This window comes from Amblyomma americanum, chromosome 5 (genome assembly GCF_052857255.1).
Source record: "Amblyomma americanum isolate KBUSLIRL-KWMA chromosome 5, ASM5285725v1, whole genome shotgun sequence".
Taxonomy (NCBI): domain Eukaryota; kingdom Metazoa; phylum Arthropoda; class Arachnida; order Ixodida; family Ixodidae; genus Amblyomma; species Amblyomma americanum.
In genome coordinates this window covers 177,624,165-177,644,765 of record NC_135501.1, presented here as the reverse complement: position 1 = coordinate 177,644,765, position 20,601 = coordinate 177,624,165, and the positions used below count along the sequence as shown (strand labels likewise).

Genomic DNA, 20,601 nt, shown 5'->3' with positions numbered 1-20,601 from the left:
CGTAGACCACGTGACTGCCCCATCTTTCCCTGTGACCAACTTTTGTTCGCTCAAAAAACACTGAATGTTTTTCTTTGTTTCGTTTTTTACCCTGAAGAAGCTGAGAAAATGGATGGAGAATTGTTCAGCGAAACTCACTGCGCATGACAGGAAAAATAGTTTTCTGCCTGACATAATATTAAATCGCTGTTATCAAAGAACAAATATAATGGTCACAGCGAAAGTAGGCATAGAAGTAGCGCTGTGCGAAAAAAAGGACTTTTCAGTTTTTATTGCTTCAGGACAGTGCATATTCGCAAGCACAGAGCAGTCGCCTCGCAAATAAAACGCCGAGGTGAATTGCCTCAAAATAGCGCCGAGGGGAACTACTTTGTGCGGTTTGCTCTTAGACTGAGGTCACCAGAACTTTCAAGCATGCTTAATAGCACAATTTTGCTGGGCAGTTAAGGAATAAGGTGCCTCTTGACAGCTGACATTTGTTAGACGTTGGACAGGGTAAGGAAAAATAAAAAATAACAATTGAATTGCGCGTCCTACCGCCGCGGTGGTTCAGTGGTTAGGACGCTCGGCTACTGATCCGATGTTCTCGGGTTCGGACCCGACCACGGCAGCTGCGTTTTTATGGAGGAAAAACGCTAAGGCGCCCGTGTGCTGTGCGATGTCAGTGCACGTTAAAGATTCCCAGGTGGTCGAAATTATTCCGGAGCATTCCACTGCGGCACCTCTCTTTTCCTTTCTTCTTTCTCCCCTCACTTTATCCCTTCCCTTACGGCGTGGTTCAGGTGTCCAACGCTATATGAGACATATACTGCGCTGTTTCCTTTCCCTAAAAAGCCAATGTTTATTATTATCAATTGCGCGTCCTGCCTGCAGTGCAACAGAAAAAACTCTCAACTAAAGAGAAAAGGGTCACGTACTTTAGCACTAGCTGGCAACAGAGGATCATGCTCACGATCACGCACTGAATTCTTAGACATACATTCTTTTATATAAAAGCCAAAATAACTAAACTCTTCAAATAACAATATTAAAACAAAAATGCATAAATATAGTGACACTCTGCTGACTTTTTTAGTCGGTTATAGCGGTTAAGAGGTTACAGTAAATAAGATATTTACATAAAAATTTTGATTATATAAGACTATTTTTATTGAAAAAATGGTAGAAACTGTGACTTATAACCTATATTGATACTGAGCATCTTATTACTCGACAGTTTTGATAGTATCAGGATCCCCAAAGTATTACATTTTTTCTTTGAACATCACACAATGTCTCCACGAGGTGTGGGAGTATTGGCGAAGATATTTGTTAATAACAAGTTTGCCTTGATTTATTTGCGCAGTAGTTATTGAATATATAACTTCAATACGTATAGATAATTTGAAAATGTTAATTTTTATATGATTCGAAGGACCGTCATGGTGATTGCAGTCATCTTGGTTTCTGATAGGGCTTTATCTTGATGATTTATTGTTTTGATGGTAGTTGTAAGCTGAGGAGGTAGCTTTATGGTGCCTGGCTCTAACACAAACCTTCCAAACTGAAGGAGAAACTTAAGCAAAAATATTAGAAGTGGCTACTTTTGATTGAATATTTCAGGAGTATACCTTCTGGGAGTGAAGCTATTAGGCTGTGGCTAATTATTTTAATTAAAACCAGTTTCTTAAGTATTGACTATTATTTATCTGATTGTCACCTATAATACTTTAATGAATTGAGTGTTAATGACTGGTAATTTTCACACACACATACATACATACGTGTGCGTGCTTGCGTGTGCGTGTGCGTGTGTGTGTGCGTGTGAGCGTGCGTGCGTGCGTGCGCGTGTGTGCGGGTGCGTGTGCGCGTGTGCGCGTGCGCGTGTGTGTGTGTGCGTGTGTGTGTGTGTGGGTGTGCGTGTATGCGTGTGTTGGTTGCTGCTGGCGATGACAAGACCTGCACTGGCCTGCGATGCGCCGACGGACCGGCTTCAATTTCGCTGCAGCGTCCGTGAAAATCTGATACCGCATCCAGCTTCAGGGGATCACCGTTACTACAGTGTCGTGGCCGTCGGCGGCACTCTCTCGGAACCAGGAAACTCATCGCCAGCGGCAACAACATTTGGCTCTATAAATCAAGGCACCGACTGTCTACTCGGCAGTGGGCACGGCAGCTGCGTCAAGATGCAGATCACCAACCCTTTCTTGTTCCTCGTCCGGGCGAGGAAATGCTACGGCAAATCATTTCGAAGTAGCAATGCCTGCTTGATACTGCTGCCGTCATAGAGTTTCTTACTATTAACTAGAGGGAAAGCTGGCGCCCCGCCTATGGGAGTTTGCATGGAGCTTCCTCGAGACCACTTGTACCACCATGGGCGCTCTAAGCATCATGGGGCGGAGAGCTACCGACTGCAGAACTACAACTTTTTGCCAAAGAATAATGAAAAAACAAACGTTGTTCGATAATCAAGAATGTCTGAACATTCAATATCTTGTCTATAAATTGCAACAAACGAGCAGAAAAGCATGTAAATGAAAAGTTTGCCGAAAATAAGCGATGGCTTGCTCTCCTATTGGCCAAGTATGGCAGACCACAAAAACCAATATTTCGTGCTTAACAGGCGCACTTTTAAAAAGAAATATATTTTTGAAAAAAACTTTTGTCGCTTCAGCAATTTAAAAGGTTTTTCCAAAGCATTTTGAAAAACATAAACCTTTTATTGGCGTCGTGTGCTGTTGCGTTCTCGCTACTATGGTTTTTGCGCACTACTTTCACGCCGATGTCGTCTGCGCGCGGAGCGCACCGTGGATACGGAATGGGGCATCTCTGTAACGCCACTCTGTGTTCCCGAAGAAAACCTACTGTCCTGCACCAAGTAGCTCATCGCCCCATGATGCTTTGCGCGCCCTTGGAAGCACAGCTGCACTGCCGCTAGCTTTCCCTGTAGTTAACAGTAAGAAACTCTATGGCTGCCGTGCCCGCGGCCACTTGTGGATGTACTCTTGTGTATCTGTTTTTCACTGCGATTTCTTCTGTCACTGGGAGGTGACGTTGAATCTAACCCAGACCCTGGGGACTCTTCGCTTGCTGATCAACTGAAGGCGATTGCGAATGATATTAAAGAAATAAAGGCGGAGAAAACTGTCACTAACCAGAAACTAAGAGCAATTGACAAGAAACTTGAAAAATTAACTGAGCTCGAAAAACAAGTATCGGCTTGCACAAAGAGAGTAGCTCGAAAAATACCTAGCTGCTATGACAAAAAAAAATTGATGAACGGGAAAATAAAAATTGTTGTTCTAACATCATTGTGTACGGCATTGAAGAAGATGGGAATGAAACTACTGAAACGCTGCTCCAATCTACTAAAGATTCCGTATTTGAGTGTCTGCTAGGGCTTAATATCTCAGGAATCGAGAGAATACACTGGCTTGGAAAACCAGACAAAGATTATCCAACAAAATGCAGACCTGTATTCATGAAACTTCTCGATTATCGCGATAAGGCCAGCATATTCAAACAGTGCTCGAAATTGAAAGGCTCTGGCTTTTCTATCAGTGAAGATTTTTCACGGGCTGTTCATGATATCAGCAAAAAAATTTGGGACCGGACAAAAGAAAATCGCGACCGCAAAGAAAAAGTATTCTTAACCGGCGATAAAGTGCGAATAAATGGACAACTCTTTGCTTGTGTAACGACCGAAACGACATTGCGGAAATAGAAACATGAAACGAAACACTGCAACTAGAATCTCGAACGACCAGAAGCAAAAGCCGATTACCTTCCTCAACTTGAGAGTCCGCAGAATAGCTAATTAGGTACCTGAACTGGAGGCTACTTTGCTGCCTATTGAGCCAGACATCGTAACCATCACTGAGACATGGTTGCATCCCGGCATTTCAGACTGTGAATTTGTTCCACCCGGATATACAGTTATTCGCAAGGATAGAAAATCAGGTGGTGGGGGCGTGGCAATCCTTCTTAACCAGCAATAGTATACTCCATCACGCCGAAAGTGGCAGGTGTTGAGGCTCTATGGTGCAAAATCCATTTGAGCGATCGCGTTGTTCACGTTGGAGCTGTCTACAGGCCTCCAAATGCCGATGCAGTGTATCTGGACCCGTTGTTCGACTACATGCTTAGACATATCCCCAGCGGGAAAATTATCATGGCTGGGGACTTTAATCTACCGGATATTAACTGGAAATCTCTTAACCCCGGAAATGCTACAAATAACCTGATGATAGGCTTCTTGTTGACGTTAAATTTTACGCAGATTGTTGACATGCCGACTCGTGTCCATAACCAATACAGTTCTATTCCAGACCTATTCTTCGCTTGCGATCACTTTCCAGGCAGTGCTATAACAATAGAAACACTATAAGGGTTATGCAATCATGAATTGATACTGTTTAAATTGCCTATAACAAACCTTTCTAGCCCGGATCGTACTGAAAAACGTGTCTTCACATTTAAGAGAGCCAATGATGCTGTTATGACTTATCTCGTCTATGATTACAAGAACTTCTCCCATTTATGTCTCGATAAGCAGTCAAGTATTAACTGCGTCTGGCAGTTTCTTAAAAATCTTGTCATGCATTGCATGGGAAGCTTCATCCCTGCAGTTAAAAAAGTTGTCAAAAACCAGGATCCCTGGATCACGCTTGAAATAATTCATATTAAAAGAAACATCAAAAGACACTGATGCGGAACAAATCTCGCACCGTCCCTCACTACCGCTCTCGCCTTAATTTATTAAATAGGCAACTTAAACTTGAACTCGAAATGCAAAAAAAACATTTCTGCAACACTACATTACAAAACTTTATTAAAAATGCACCAAGCAAATTTTGGCGTCACTTGAGCACAAAGCAAAAGATAAGTCTTCCAATGTCATCTTTGGACGGCAAACTTAAAGCAGATTCGTTTAAGAAATAATATTAAGCAGTCTTCACTGTTGATAAAAACCAAGTCGGCCAGATTGCTCCACAACAATATGGCCACGAGCATCTCGTCGGTACGCCTGCAATTTCTGAGGCTGGCGTGCTATCTTTGGTTCTAAATATTGATGAAAAGAAAAGTAGCGGCCCAGATGACATTCCAAACGGTTTTCTGAAACGTTATGCCGAGCCTTGTAGCAAATCTCTTTCTCCTTTCCCAGTAAATCAATTCGTGAATGTCATTTTCCCTCTAAATATAAAGTCGCCAAAGTAATCCCTGTCCATAAATCAGGTGATAAACCATCCCCGAATAATAATCGACCCATATCTCTGAAATGTACATGTGGAAAAATTCTTGAACACATTATCCTAAAATTTCTGACCCAGTACGTCGAGGCTAGAAAGCTAATGCACCCTTGCCAGCACGGCTTTAGAAATGGACTATCCACTGTAACACAAATTATTGAATTCTTGCATGATCTTGCGCGAGGTATTAACAATCAGTCCCAATTTGACATAATTTTCCTTGACTTCTACAAAGCGTTCGACCGGGTGTCACACCAAAATTGATATACAAACTCAAGCATTTAATTGGTGATGCTCCCGTCACACAATGTGTCAGCAGTTATTAATCTGAACGATACAAATTCGTCCAATTCGACGGACATACCTCCGACATTATTCCCGTGGTATCTGGTGTCCACCAGGGATCTGTACTGGTGCCTCTTTTATTTTTGGTTTGGTTTTATAGGGATTTAACGTCCCAAAGCGACTCAGGCTATGAGGGACGCCGTAGTGAAGGGCTCCGGAAATTTCGACCACCTGGGGTTCTTTAACGTGCACTGACATCGCACAGTACACGGGCCTCTAGAATTTCGCCTCCATCGAAATTCGACCGCCGCGGCCGGGATCGAACCCGCGTCTTTCGGGCCAGCAGCCGAGCGCCGTAACCACTCAGCCACCGCGGCGGCTTCTTTTATTTTTGCTATTTATTAATGATATAACTAACCAAAATGAAGTAAAAATGAGTCTGTTTGCAGACGATTGCGTCCTTTATCATGAAATTAAACATCAGTCTGACCAGATCAAACTAAATAGTGCTTTGAATAAAGTTTCTCAATGGTGTCACGATTGGAGTATGGCCATTAACAAAGACAATACTGTTTCTATGTCCGTCACAAAGAAAAAATTCCACTGAAGTTCATTTAGTGTTCTGATAACACTGCGCTTTAAACTCTTGCGGAATACCGATATCTGGGCATCCTTATCTCATCCGACCTGAACTGGACAACGCACGTTCAGTATGTAGCAAATAAGGCAATGAACAAATTGTTTTTCCTCAAACGTGCGTTGAATAACTCGCCTCCCGAAATAAAGCTTCTGGCATATACTACGCTTATACGGTTGGTATTATAATATGCTAACATTACATGGTTCTCTTATCCAGGTTCTAGCGTAGCCGCACTGGAAAGTGTGCAGTGAAAAACCGCGCGATTTATCTATAACCAGAACAGACACACAGTTTCACCTACTGTCCCGAAGTGGTGACTGCACTGCGGAGAGCAGAAAGGCTGCGAAAATGGTGTCTAAACAAAACTCTTTATTTGGGCTAACTTGCGCCCACAATGAACTGAATCTCTCGGCGACGGCGTAGCAACAAGCGTGCTCGGCTGACGTCGAACAGAATGCCCGGCGCTGTCGGCCGTGCTCAATTTAAAGCTGATAACGAACTTTGGAGATCAAGCGTGCAAAGTTACTGGAACATTATGGAACAACGCAGAATCAGCTCTATACCGTGCAAGTACATCATTACGACAAACGCTACTGTTCGTTTTAAAGGCTCGTTGTGCGAACAGTTTCGGGAATGGTATTCCCTTCTTCGGGGCAGACTTACAAGCAAGCCTGCCCTGACGAAGGGAATACCATTCCCGAAACTGTTGGCACAATAAACCTTTCAAACGAACAGTAGCGTTTGTCGTAATGATGAAATGATGTACTTGCAATATACAGAGCTGATTCTGAATACTATTATATATATATATATATATATATATATATATATATATATATATATATATATATATATATATATATATATATATATATATATATATATATATATATATATATATATATATATGCATGCCTGCACGCAGATAGGCTTAGACTATATAGTGCATTTCCAGGTTAAATTCAGGCAATTTAATATTTGCCAAAGATATAGATGCAGCTGGTTATGGCACATATTTTAAGTAGAGTTAATTGATAAATCTGGGTATGATGGGCTGCGGTGAAGTGTGACTTCATTAGGCGACCCTCTTGAATGAAAGGAAACAAGGTCTTAAATGTAAAGATTAAATGTTACTACTGTAAGTTTTAAAGTGTTTAACTATGAAACACGACAACCCGAGGGTTGTCCTACTTCCAGAAAATGCCCGCCCGATCAGACTTCATCCAAAGGTTCATGAGGGATAAATGCTGACAGCAGACAGTGAAAGGGGTAATTGCACACTTTTACCCTTTAGTAGACATAGATGGACGGTGGCAGATAGAAATGAAATAACATAATTACGTTAAAAATTCTTGCTGTCTTCGTCGATTATCCAAAAATCGAAATGAGTGCTGCAACCACTACGCAAGAGAGGTTTGAGAAGTTACACAGTAACAGAAAATTGTACAAATTGCTCTAAGAACATCAGCAAAAACCATAAACTCTTGCATCAACCTCACCAGTCACTCAATGTGGAGAAGGCCCACATTTTCCTCAAAGTTGAAGCTAATGCCCTCCTGACCCTAATAACTGGCCCTTGCAATTGCGTCATTAGCTTTGTCTCCCGGCTGTCTAGAGATAGGGGGCTGATACAAGACATTTCACACAATGTAACATGAGCAACATCGAGTGCTTAGCTGCATTCTGGCTCATCATATAGTTGCGGACAGTAGCGAAAAAAGCTCTCATTTACGCACCCATACTTCCTGCCTCAAAAGAAGGTCGGCATATTCCTTGTCCTTTTCGAACTCTACTTGCTTAGACGCAACTCGGCCTCCACTTTATCATGCTTTAAACCTCTGGTCGCGTATTTTGGCATATTCCAAACGGCAATCAACAGCAGAACAATGAATCCCTTAACGAGCCTACAGTCCATCTCGGCCAGTGACGGCTTAGGATTATTGTTCAAAGCCCCTATAGAAGCTATAGCCTTTGGAGTCGTGAAGCAAGAAAGCACACTCCGATAGACCATTGAAATCGCCATTAGTTTCCAGGTGCTCTCGCAATAAATCGATAACTTCTTCCATTCTTATGCATTCTGAAGGCTTTTAATGCACGCACAGCAGTTCGGTAAATGCTCAAGCAGACTCTGCATTCTAAGTGGAATGTACAAAAAAGGTGAAAGCGGTTAGTAGTTTCTAGGAGAAAATGGTCGTCAGAACCATTCCCCCGTTTTGAGAAAACATTGGACGGGATATATCACTTCGTCTTGCACCAAATCATCGCATAAGATGCAAGCGCTATTCTGAAGCAAGAACAATGGTATAAATGTTTATCCAAAAAGGAAAACAGTTCAAAAATAGAAAAAAGGATCAGGTTCCACCGCTAGAATCAAACCGCTGTGTTCATGGTCAGAAGCATGATACTCTAACCGCAGCCACCACATTATTCGTACAGTATGTCGACAGGAACCATTAGCCACAGTGTGAGTTATGCAAAAAGGCTGAAATTCTTTGTTTTTTAGTATTCCATGTAATGGAGCCAGAGAGCCACCGTTACATATACAGTTAGCTGTCCGAATACGTGTGTTTTATTCCTTAATTATGTCGGCGAAAAGGAGGAGCTTTTTGCGATCGCGACTATTAACTTCGTTTCGTTTGAGATTGAAAGTGGCTGTTCTGTACTACGCGGTATGACACCTGAAGAAGTTTATTGTGCGCGAGAAACGGCGAAGGACGGTGCACGATGACACCAATTTGCATGCCACAAGCCATGTTGCTCCACCTGTTTCGACTCGGGCAGGAGAGACTACAGTGAACTCACCGACAAACTTTAAGACAAGCAGGCGAGCGCCCACTCACTGGGATAGGGGAGGGGGGGGGGGGGGTGCGTTGCAGATGCCAAGCGCATTGCGTTTTCTTGCCACTGCACTCTTCTGAGCCTATCGTTGCCAGAGAAGTCTGAGCATGTCGTCGCCAGACGTCCCGACAACGCAGCGAAGCAAGACCATGAGCCAATATAACCTTAACACATCCATTCGCATCTCTACAAGGTTTAACTACGTTAAAACCCTACTGCTTTTAGCCGCCAGGGTGGCTCAGTGGCTATGGTGCGCGGCTGTCGAAGCAAAAGAGGCGGGTCCTATCCTAGCCGCGGCGGTCGAATTTCGATGCAGGCGTAATTCCAAAGGCCCTTGTACTGTGCGATGTCAGTGCACGTTAAAGTACCCCAGGTGGTCGAAGTTATCAGGAGCCCTTCACTACGGCACCCCTCATAGCCTGAGCCGCTCTGGCATATTAAACCCCATAAATTATGAACTAAAACCAACCACTTCTTTTGCCAGAGCCGTGATCTGTCTGCTTAACGGCTAGAAGGTTGTGAAAAAATGGAGAGGTGGCCTCGTATCAAACGCACATCAGAACGCATGACAATTGCACCCGCGTCCCATCGAAAAGCGCCCACGTTGCGAGACGGCAGTGGCGTCCGAGCTCATGCGTGACATAAAACATAAAGATAGTCAGGACATAAAACTAGTCGCTGGCAATAAATGAGGGCTTCTTAGACTGCGGCTTAGACGGCTAGCTGTTGTGTTCTTTATCCAGTTAGCGTATCCCGACAAAGGGACAGTAACGCTAAATGCGCACGTACATGTAGACGTTCCGAAAGGAACTTCAATAAAATAAAATATACGGGGCATTCATTGCTGCAATTGAATGCATGAATCAGTGCATGTGCGGCTATGAATAATACAATGGGCAATGCCAAGCCGTGCCACTAAGCTTTCCAGTATTGAAGTGCTCCGCTGACAGCGTCTTTTTTTTTCAGGAATAATACCAGATGCTTTGGAACAATGGCAACGACGCGTTCGTGAACGAACTTCAGTAAAGAAAACATACGAGACCTACATCTCTGCCACTCAATGCACGAGTCAGTGCATGGCTGCGGAGAGCTTAGGCAACTTGCTGTGAGCAAGTAATAAAGAGTGACAAAATTCTGCGTCTCGCTTTGCGGAGAGGAGAATAAGCTCTTGCAGAACGACAAAGATACCGTTGGACCGAAGCAAAATGTGTCAATTAATATGGCGTGGAAACCAATTATTCTTTAATGGAATTAAAGTCGACCGTTTATATATTACTCAAGAAGGAAAGTGTCGATAGTAACGCTCAAGGGCTTGATAAGTGATATGAAATTAAATGAAAAAGCGTTATATTAGTGAAACAGTTCAGGGTCTCAGTTTTGCCGCTTTTGAGGGCTAAACGCTTGGCCTACTGCGTCTGCGTGTTTCTGCGTACGTAAAAAATAGAAATTAACGCATCTCGAGCAATGTTAGGCCACCGTCAGTGTAAGTGATCGTCTTTCCACAGAGTCAAATTTCTAAGCCTCGGAGCAAGAAGAATGCGGACGGAGCCATACCGCGAGAATTCGGGAGGGGAGGAGACTAGTTAGAGACCTCATTCAGGAAATTTGTAATATGACTGTCCATAGTACTTCAGGGCAATGGTTATTACGATGGTCCACGTTCTGCTGTGGCTAAGCGGTAACTTATGGGGTACCTGTTTATACTTCAGCTTTGAAACTCTTTCTAGCATTAGATTTACTTAAGAGGACACCTGTTATTTTTTTATACCCTCTGTGAGTAGGTGATAACTTCGGTTACTGAATTGCCTTATAAACCGTATCGTCTTTCGTTTTTTTTTTACCTGGCGTAATGGTTTTGGTTTTCCTGGAAAGCTTTCTCCGGGGTATGCTCGTTGGCCTCAATGGTAGTCATCTTTCGGTTGGAGCAGCAGTGAACTCAGGTGTTCTTTACGGTTGAAAAGTAGGATGTTCTGCTAGTGTTAATCCACTTGCAGGGCTAGTTGGTGCATACTGAATACAGGAAAAGTTCCACAGCGCTAAAAACGAGAAGCACGCAGAAGACAAGGACAGGACGGGTGCTCAACTCGGTGTTAAGCGCCCGTCCTGTCCTTGTCTGCTGTGTGCCTCTCTTTTTTGGCGCTGTGGAACATTTCCTCTATTCTGTCCTGCTCAAGGCGATCAGCATCGCCCGAATATTCAAAAAATTGTGTTCTTGTGCGTTGAACGGTAACTACGGCGTCTATCATGCAAATCTTTACGTGTGCACTTCATTCTATAGAAGCGCCGGGGTGGTTTCGGTGATACAGCATTTGGCTGCTGCCCAGAAGGACGGCAGAACAAATATTGGCAGCGGCGGCCATGTTTCTATCAACGCCAAATGCAAAACCGCCCGAGGGCAGTGAGATTTTAGAGGACGCCAGGGCCCTGTTACCACCGGCCGACCTCTCCGCCTTTCTTTCATTAAAATTCCCTTGCCAGTGACCCTGAGGTTGTTGAAATTAACGCTGCTTCCTGTACTACGCAGCCTCTCATATCCCATTCACAGCCTATATGACTTCAAAACCCCACCCACTGTAAGAGTCAGAGCACCAAACGCCTAAATACATTGTGCATTGTTTGACATGCTAAAGGTGACATTTTCGGCTAACCGGATCTGTGACGCACCATGACCCTGAAACTACAATAAATGATCGGTGTGTTGGTTTCATTTGCCGCATTTGATTTGTTTGTTTTATGGGCGTTTAACGTCCCAAAGCAACTTCAGGCTATGAGGGACGCCGTAGTGAAGGGCTCCGGAAATTTGTACTACCCGGGGTTCCTTAATGTGCACTGACATCGTAGAGTACACGGGACTCTTGAATTTTGCCTCCATCGAAATTCGACCGCCGCGGCTGGTATCGAAACCGCGCCTTTAGGGTGAGCAATCGAGCGTCATAACTGAACCACCGCGGCGTTTGCCGTATTTGACTTCTTGTTATGAAATCAGTGGTACAAATGTATACTACATTTGGTGTAATAGAAGGGCGAAAATGGCTTGAAAGCGATTCAATTTTTAGAGTCATTCGGAATTCTACTATACCATTTCTACATGAGTTGAACAGAACATTTCACGCCTCGCAAAGGTTTAAGCGTCATTGCTGCGCTCTGATAGAATTTTTTTCTACTTTGGTGATCATTTTCTTGGCCTGGGGTGGTCCGGATGCAGTGCACAGTGGTGTGCTGCACATCACGTGGCAACCCGCTAGGGCGCGTCAAACCGGGAAATTCGGCGAGGACGGCATGGTACGGTAAATTATTTTCAGCACCGAATACTTTGATGCTTGGCCGGTGGGTAGTCGTTCGCCGTCCTGGCGAACAATGCCCCGTTGTCGCGTCGATGAGACGGTCGAGGCGAAAGTCCGGAAGGAGGCTCTTGTGCGCCAAAAAACTGAGCCGATGACTGGTTCGATGACGTCGGCGATGACAAAATTGCAATGAAGGCCACGGCATAGGTTTTGAACTGGACATGCAGGCGGGGCGAGCCGTAAGCCTTCATTGTGGACCAGTTTGCAGCGCTGAGTTCGAAAGATGTAGGAGGGCGGGCACCTTGAAGGTGGGCTTGTGGATAGCAGCAAAAGTCGGAACCACTGTCGACAAGGAACCGGTGCTTTGTACTTTGGTCGGTGACGAAGATGCGACGGCCTCCAGATTGGCAGCTCGCAGCCGTCAACGAGCTGCCGTTGGCGTTTCCCTTATGTCCAATGGTCCACATTGTCGTGCTTTGACCCAAAGCGTCGAAGGCAGTAGCACCGGTCGTTGTCACCAGGCTGCTGCGACAAGGTGCATGGTGTTACGGTCACGGCTTTGCGGCTGGCGCGTTGGAAAATGTTGATCCAGACGTCGTTGAGTGCAGGTGACCTGTCGATTGATATCGTCGATACGGCGCACAAGCTCTGTGGTGTTCAGAGATGCGGCGACAGCCTGGACGGTGGGCGACAACGGTGGTAAAGAGACCTCGATGACGAGATCTGCGATCCCGGAAAGTTGGTCGACAGGTAGCGTATGCTGAGCCTGCAGAATTTCCTGGATGTGCGGTGAAAGTCGTTGCAGCCAAAGTGCTCGCAGGTAAGGATACCAGGACTTCCAGGTTGCCCGCGAGAGCACGCATGTGGCGGAGGAGCTGCGAAGGCTTGCGCTCGGCATGTTCTGAGGACTGTAGTTGTCGCGCCTTCTGGTCTTCCGAGAGTGACAGGCTGCGGATGAGTTAAGTCTTGAGGTGTTCGTAAAGGTTGGCTGTTGGTGGGTTGGCAAGGATATCCCGGAACTCGTTGGCGTAGCGGGCATCGAGGTGGGTGACGACATAATCGTAGCGGGTCCGGCCATGCGTGATGTGCGCGAGGGAGAACTGGGCCTCGACTTGGGCGAACCGGACCTCGCGCGAGTGGCCCCAAAACGGCAGAAGCTTGACAGCGACACGCCAGACGGCGTGCGGGGCAGCGTGCGGGATGCCGTCTGTCGGTGTTGTGACGTCCTCGGCGGTGCGGGCAGGATACTGCTGCGCGGAATTACTGAGTTGGCCGTGCCGTTCCTGAAGCTGTTGCTCTTGCTCTTCCATGGCGATGCGTTATTGTTCGTTGTCCATATCACCAGATGTGGGATGTTGTTTCTCCTTAAGGACGAATCCGAACATAAAAACGTAACAACTGTTAATTCGATTAGGGATGGCAGAGGACGAGCCTACCGACGCTACGCTCGTCTCGGTAGCGGAAGGAAAAAGCGGTCCTTCCCAGCCGAGCAGCCTGTTTTTGTAGCCACCGTCGGTGACGCACGCCTCGGGTGAAGCAGAGGTTGCGCTGAGTTTTATTGGTAACGCAGCCTAGCGTATGGCCGTGTTACGGTTACGCAGGGCAGGATGATAACAAGGCGGAGGCTACGCGGATAAATGCGCAGTGTGTCGTCACACTCTATTGTATCTTCCTTGGCTGCACGAGCTCCTCGTTTTTGTACAGCGTCAGGGTACTTTCTCTCTATATCCGCTATACTTGAAGGCCCTAGCTATTAATAAATCTTGTTCATCCTGCTTACTAGTGGATTCCATTACGAAACGACACGCTATAGGCCGCGTAGGGATGTTATACAGCGCAGGTAGACACAGTGAGCGGCCCGAGAAGCGCTTACTTTGAAGTAAACATTTACCTCCGATGCCGAGGCGCAGGAACGGGGAAGGCGACGAAGGGCCTAAAGGCGCATAGTCCAAGACCCGAAAAAATAACAGCAAAAAGCGTGGGATGAGCCACCACACAACTGGCGCGGCCCCTGTCTACGTCAGCCGCTAAAAACATTGCCTAACATGGACATGAGTGGAGGCATGGTGGAAGAAGATATTCTGGAGGAAGAGCGGCTGGCGAAGCAATACGTAGTTAAGTGGGGAAGTAAAAAAGAGTGATGGATTGGGGGGAGGGGGTATAAAAACAAGGGAAAAACTGGGCGTAACAGAACTGCTACCGGTATTGGCAGTAAACCCACCTTGGAAGAGCAGGAAAGCGTGGTGGAGGCGGAAAGTAATGGTGTGCCAAAAATACATGGTAGGGAACGAAATAGGAGGGCTACTCTTTCTCTCTCCATTTGATACACCGGGCGCGTACGCTGAAAGCATCGTGTGTGCCATGAATGCATTTCTGCATTATTAAAAAGAAAGCGCTAGGAGCAAAGTGGTCACTGTAAGAGAAAGTTTCGTAGTTGTAGAAAGCGGTAATACTGTTTTTGCAGTGTGTAAAGTTTTAGAGAAGTGCGCTGCTTCTCAATTTCATCCTGTTTTGCGATGCCGCTTCTGATTCAGTACCATCGCGTAAGCGATCACGTGACTAGTTGACATTGCATGTTGGCGAAGCAGAAGAGAGGGTGTAGCAGAGGAGGTGCGTGTGTGTCTGTCTGTGTTGTGTAAATGGCTACATGAAGAATTAAAAAGAATGCGCACAGGCCTGTTGACTGGCACCAAACGGGTCATCATGACAGTCTCGTGCGGACAGAAGACAATTGAAAAAACGTCGTAAAGAGACGCGCGCCACCGCCATCAGCTCAAAAGCGACGATGCCTGCAGCAGAATCCAGTTCCCCGTGTGTTCGCTCCGCACAATAGGCGGAGTCGAAGATTTGAGTGAGTTCCCCCACACAAATTGGGCTTGCGCAGCATACGCCATAGCACACCATGCGCACATCACGGGTGTCGACGGCAAATAACAGGTGTGAAGCGCCGGCAGAGAAAGACAGGCTGATGCGCGGCGTTCCTACATAAATTATCAGAGGCGATGAAAGAAGTGCTATGCATGTCAAGACGACACCTGCGTCCGGAAAGCGGATACACGAGATATGCACCACTGTAGAGTCTGGAGGCCGGGGGACAGTTGCCAGCCCTTTCGCTGTTGCCTTCTTGCCTTGCGGCGTCAAAAGTGCGCAGGGCAAAAACGTGTCGCATATTAAAAATGGCTAATCAGTATTCCGCAGCTAGCGCGAATATAGCAGAGCAAACACTGAGGTGTATCAGGTCTCCAAAAAGCTGGCAGGGCCAAGTGATTGCATAACTTCTATTGCAAAGCTCATATTCGGTTAATGACGAGAGGAGCGCTGGTGAGATGTTTTTTTTTTAATTTGTAGCGATATCCTGCTATTGTTATCTTCTGTTCGGAATGCTTCCTTTTTACTCAATATGAAGCAACAATCTCTAAGTTTGTTGCCCACCTTTGCGGAAAAGTGGTAGGGGCTGCAGCGCCATTCCACTATTTGCCCCTCTGTCCTTAAGTGAGAGCTCTATCGCACACTCCTGGGCCGCGTAGCCACTGGTGGCACATTCCCAGAGGTAGCTCCTCCCAGATAATCGTGTCCCTACTCACTTGTGCTGTGTGGAAACAATGTATTTATGAAAAACACTAGTGTGCAGTTTTGTATATGAACGTACAACATCCGCAACAGCGTGTGTGTAGAATAGTGCCCTCTTTCTTATGTTGCTTAACAATGGTCTTTCTTAGCGCACGCTTTGGCCGTTGAGGTGAGCAGAACCGAAACTTTGCATTGCAGCGCTAGGACTTAGTCGATTAATCATGTCTCAAGAGGTGTTTAGTATCCCAGTACAAGGTTTTCAACACACGTTTTAGAAGCAAAGGAAAGGATCGTAGATGACGCACAGTGCATGATATTCTTTGCTGCTTCTTTTTACGTCAATGCATTTAGTTTAGGGAGTATGTCTTTCTGTCGCAACAATGGTGTATTGTGCGGCCCCAGAAAGCATGCTTGGCTATCAGCGGCAGTTCTTTAGGCAACACCCCCTTATTGTATGGCGCAATTTAACCTGGTAGGGTATTCGAAAACCAGAATCACATCAACAAAGATAATAGGGCTCGGTGGCAGTTGCGTTCGTCCTAAGGAGATGCTGGCTTGAGGTACAAATTTAATCAGAAATGAAAGGTACCTTAACTTCATGGTGGCAGAAAAGAGTAGTCGGGTATGATTTACGTTGCCATCAAAAATAATTTACAAAAAAAAAGAAAGGGGTTTTGAATGTAAGTTTTCTAAGCTGTAAAATGTTCAGTTAAAAAAAAAATGAGCTAACTTTCGGAGCCTAATGGCTCTGCTAAAATGGCGAAGAAGGCAGGCATTACAAAAGAACGGCGTTTTTGCCAACAAGAAGTTGACGTCGCAGTTTGATATAGGACGGTTTACGTTACATGGAGACTCATGTATTTCTCGTAACATTATCAAAAATAATATCTAAAACTTTTTTAAAGAAGGTGGATTCTGAAACAACACGCAGCAAAGGCGACCACCAAGCAAGAAAATGCAAGGCCACCTTTGCTTATTCTTCTCTGTTCAGAATTATGAAGAGGCCCTAAACGCGCCAATAGAATGAAAAACCGGCAGCACCTGGCAAGATTATTCCAGGCGTGCCATGCCGAAAAAGAAAATTCCTCTGAGAAATCTTAAAGTGGCATATAAGCGAAGGCACTCCTCTAAATTCAAGGGGTTAAGTGCTTGACTTGAACGAAACTAAGGACGAGTACGAAAAAGGCCTCTTTCAAGTTGTTGGAAGGACATAGTATGGGCGGGCTTCAGTATTGAAAATAAAACTTTTTTTTTGACCTGTTGATGCCTTAGAAAGAGTCTTCTAAATTCTGAAACGCAGTGCGCCTCCAAATCTTTGCAAGTTTTGGTCTCATACTTGCGGCTGGATCTTGCGGTCGGTGAGAGCGGAGTTATTTTTAGCGAACTAGACATGCTTCAGAAAGGACACGATCTGTCATAGAGGGAGTTGTTTTATATTTATTCATAATAAAGTATCTTTCTCCAATCTTGAAATTCCATCTTAGTGTGGCGAAGCTGTTGGCGGGGAAGTAGCTTACGAAAATGAAAAGCTCCCTGGGATCCCTAGTAAAATGACATATATCACTAGTTATATAAATCAGTAGAAACCCTGTGAACAGCCTTTTGCATCTGCTGGCCTAAAGAAACAATAGCGGTAAAAAAACACTAGTTTCATGTAGTACTAGACAATGCCGCTCTGGGAGGCCTGAGCAAAAAATGGCAGGGCGGTTGGCAATATTCATAGGAATGTGACACATTTGCGAATTTGTTCCAGGTGGTAATAGTAGTGAGGATATTTATAAGTCGGTAAAGAGCGCGGATTTACAAAAAGCGTGATAGATTTGTTATTCACTAGCCGCTCATTTTTTTCTGTCCGTCCGAAAGCTTTGGTGCCTCATTGATAGAGCAGAAATGTAAACATAACAGTGCACAGTCGTGAGCAATATGAAATAGAAAAATCGCTTTCCACAAAATGGCAAATTTTCTAGTAATTTCTCCGCTAATTTGGGATTGTCGTTTAGATAATATACGCCAAGAGAAAGTTATAAACCGAAGAAATTGTCGTGATCACGCATAATTCGAACTCACCAATGAATAATGCTGTAACTTCGTTCCCTCTCATATTTTCCTCAACTGTACGTAGCCTTCAATGGGTTTAATGAATTTCTGGGGCACGAAATAATTCAGAGTCTACCGTTACGACGTGGCGCCAAACCGCAGTGACGCTTACGCTCGAGAAAATTTGTTACTCTTTACACACCTTATTTTCCTACCAAAAGTATTGCCCATTACCAGCCTGCTTATTGCAGACCAATATATGCCCCATAACTTCATGTGCAATAGTATAAATGCCCTACAGCTTCACGACCCTAAAAATGCTTCATAATGAAGAATAACGTACGCGATTCACTTTCAATTTAAAACAACGCAGGTTAGCCGGGCCTCTTACCCTTGTAGACAAAAGGAAACATCATAAAGCAATGTCAACTGCATGCTAGTGACGAAAATTCAATAAATAAATGGGATCGCTGCCACTAGTGTTCTCCATGCGCTCCATGCTTGCAGTAATCGATAGGTGCTGTCATGCGTGATACAACCTTTATCTGCTTTCGGATTTTCGATCGCTTCCCCTGTTCCTTCTTGCTAGGCAATGCAATGGCGATTCTTTGTGTCTGCCGTGGTACAAAGTGACGTTGGGTGGCTTATTGCGGAAGATCAGTGACCCAGAAGAAACCTTTGCAAAGATGATGACGTCACCGTTTGCATAAATGAAAATGTGGCATTGAATTGGACGCTGAGAGGTATTCCCTAGGATTGGGAATTACGCTCAGTCATAAAGTGATATAATACGATTAGTCATATACAACCAGCTTACATCACTATTCGTAGCATGCTTCGCAAGCTCTTAGTGATTTAACCTGCCTTCAAAATGGCGTGAAAATGGCTAATACTTTCCTAAATATTGGTCTTTGAAACGTGTTTATTAACTGAAAACTGCTCTTCGAGCGCTTTGCAGAAGCAGTGTGCAGCGGCACTGAAACGGCCTCTATTTTTCCTACTATTTTAATACTACCAGCAATGTATGTAGTGGTGCTACCAGGTGGTGGTAGTATTGCATGGTTGTGATTTGTTGCTTTCAACAGAGGGCAGTAAGGACATTAGGGTTTTTGTTGCATATGCGTCTGAAGCCAACATCTTTCGAAAGCAAGAAAAGCTCAGATAAGTATTATAATTTTACAGTCGCAGCTGTTAATCCCCACTTTGACTTCTACTAACTGTAAAAATACCTTAATCCCGCTTTCCGGCATTGCTTCCCTTCATATAATATAGTAAAACCAGAATAATAATGTAGGTCATTAATGAAAATTTGGTCAGCATATCGTAGCTAGGTGTTAAGGCGCCCGGGGCCCGTGCGTAGGTCATCTGTCATCAATTGGGTGTGCTTTTACTGATCCTGTTTCGTTTTTGCATACAAAGAGGCGGCGACCATGGTTTCCTTTGTTTTTCCGACGCTGAAAGGAGCCGAAAACTGTGATCACGTGTAATGCCAACCACAAAGTGAAGTGCCGCAAAAATTTGATTCGTGCACTTCATTACCGGTAAGCTTAGCGTTTCTGTCAACACTTGTAATGTTTACAAGCATTGGTTATGAAACAGGCAATAAGGTCTTGGTTCTCCCATCGTTGATGGCGCATAGATGCCCGGATGGCAATCCTTTACTAAGTATCGTGAACGCGCAGTTTCAGGCAAAAATGCTCATCATCGCAAAGGTGCAACCCGCAGCGGCGGCTCAGTGGTTAGGGCGCTCAGCTACTGATCCGCAGTACCCATGGTTCGAACCCGGCCGCGGCGGCCGCGTTTCGATAGAGGCGAAACGCAATGGCGCCCGCGTGCGGTGTTATACCAGTGCACGTTAAAGATCCCCAAGTTGTCGAAATTATTTCGAAGCCTTCCACTACGGCACCTGTTTCTTTCTTCCTTCTCTCAGTCCCTCCTTTATTCCTTCTCTTAAGGCGTGGTCTAGGTGTCGCCGATATGTGAGACAGATACTGCGCCATTTCCTTTCCCCAAAACACCAATTTTTCGAAAAGGTTCACGCATTCCACTACAGCGAGAGGACATACCAAATAAGGTGTTTTTGCCTACAACACTATATTTCCGGCGCGCCTGTGTCGCCCCCTGACAATCCACTCATTGAGAGAGATTGCCACTTTAGAAAATTGCACTAAATTTGCCTTTCTCAAATTAATGAATCTTTGGAATGTTTAATTAGGTATGATTTTGGAGTGAAGCTTATAGCGACAAGACGATTTATATATTAAGGAGCGGTGACATCCGCGCCGCTTCCGTCTTCTCCCGCTTCCTAACATGCACTCCCGCGCCAAGACACCAGAGCCCCAACCAGTACGGGAGCTGCTCAACACGAGGATATTTTCACTCACATGGTTTTATGCATAGCGAAGCTGTTCCAAATTGACGAACAAATGTCATCACTCCGCGTACGTGTCAGCCACACAAGCAGACCACTACTTTTCTCAGGAAGGTGCGAGAGAAGCCACCTAAAGTTATCTTGGCTCCTGCGTGCGACCAGACATTCTTTTTATTCTGTTCTCTGTTTTATAGTGAAAGTTCCTTGTGACAGGCTAACGTGTTTCCATAGGTACCTGAACAGGCGCTGGTGTACGGTTCTGGCCATAATAATACTGAGCATGTTTCGGCTTTTCTCAAGCCTTACCAAGCGAATATCAAGAACTACTTTATACATATATGAGCACGT

The 20,601-nt window shown here is 45.0% G+C and overlaps 1 long non-coding RNA gene across 1 annotated transcript in view; it reads right to left on the bottom strand.

Moving 5' to 3' along the window:
• The window catches only part of LOC144135346 (uncharacterized), a 193,802-nt gene that overhangs the window by 65,639 nt on the left and 107,562 nt on the right, over positions 1 to 20,601 (bottom strand). The window lies entirely within an intron of this gene.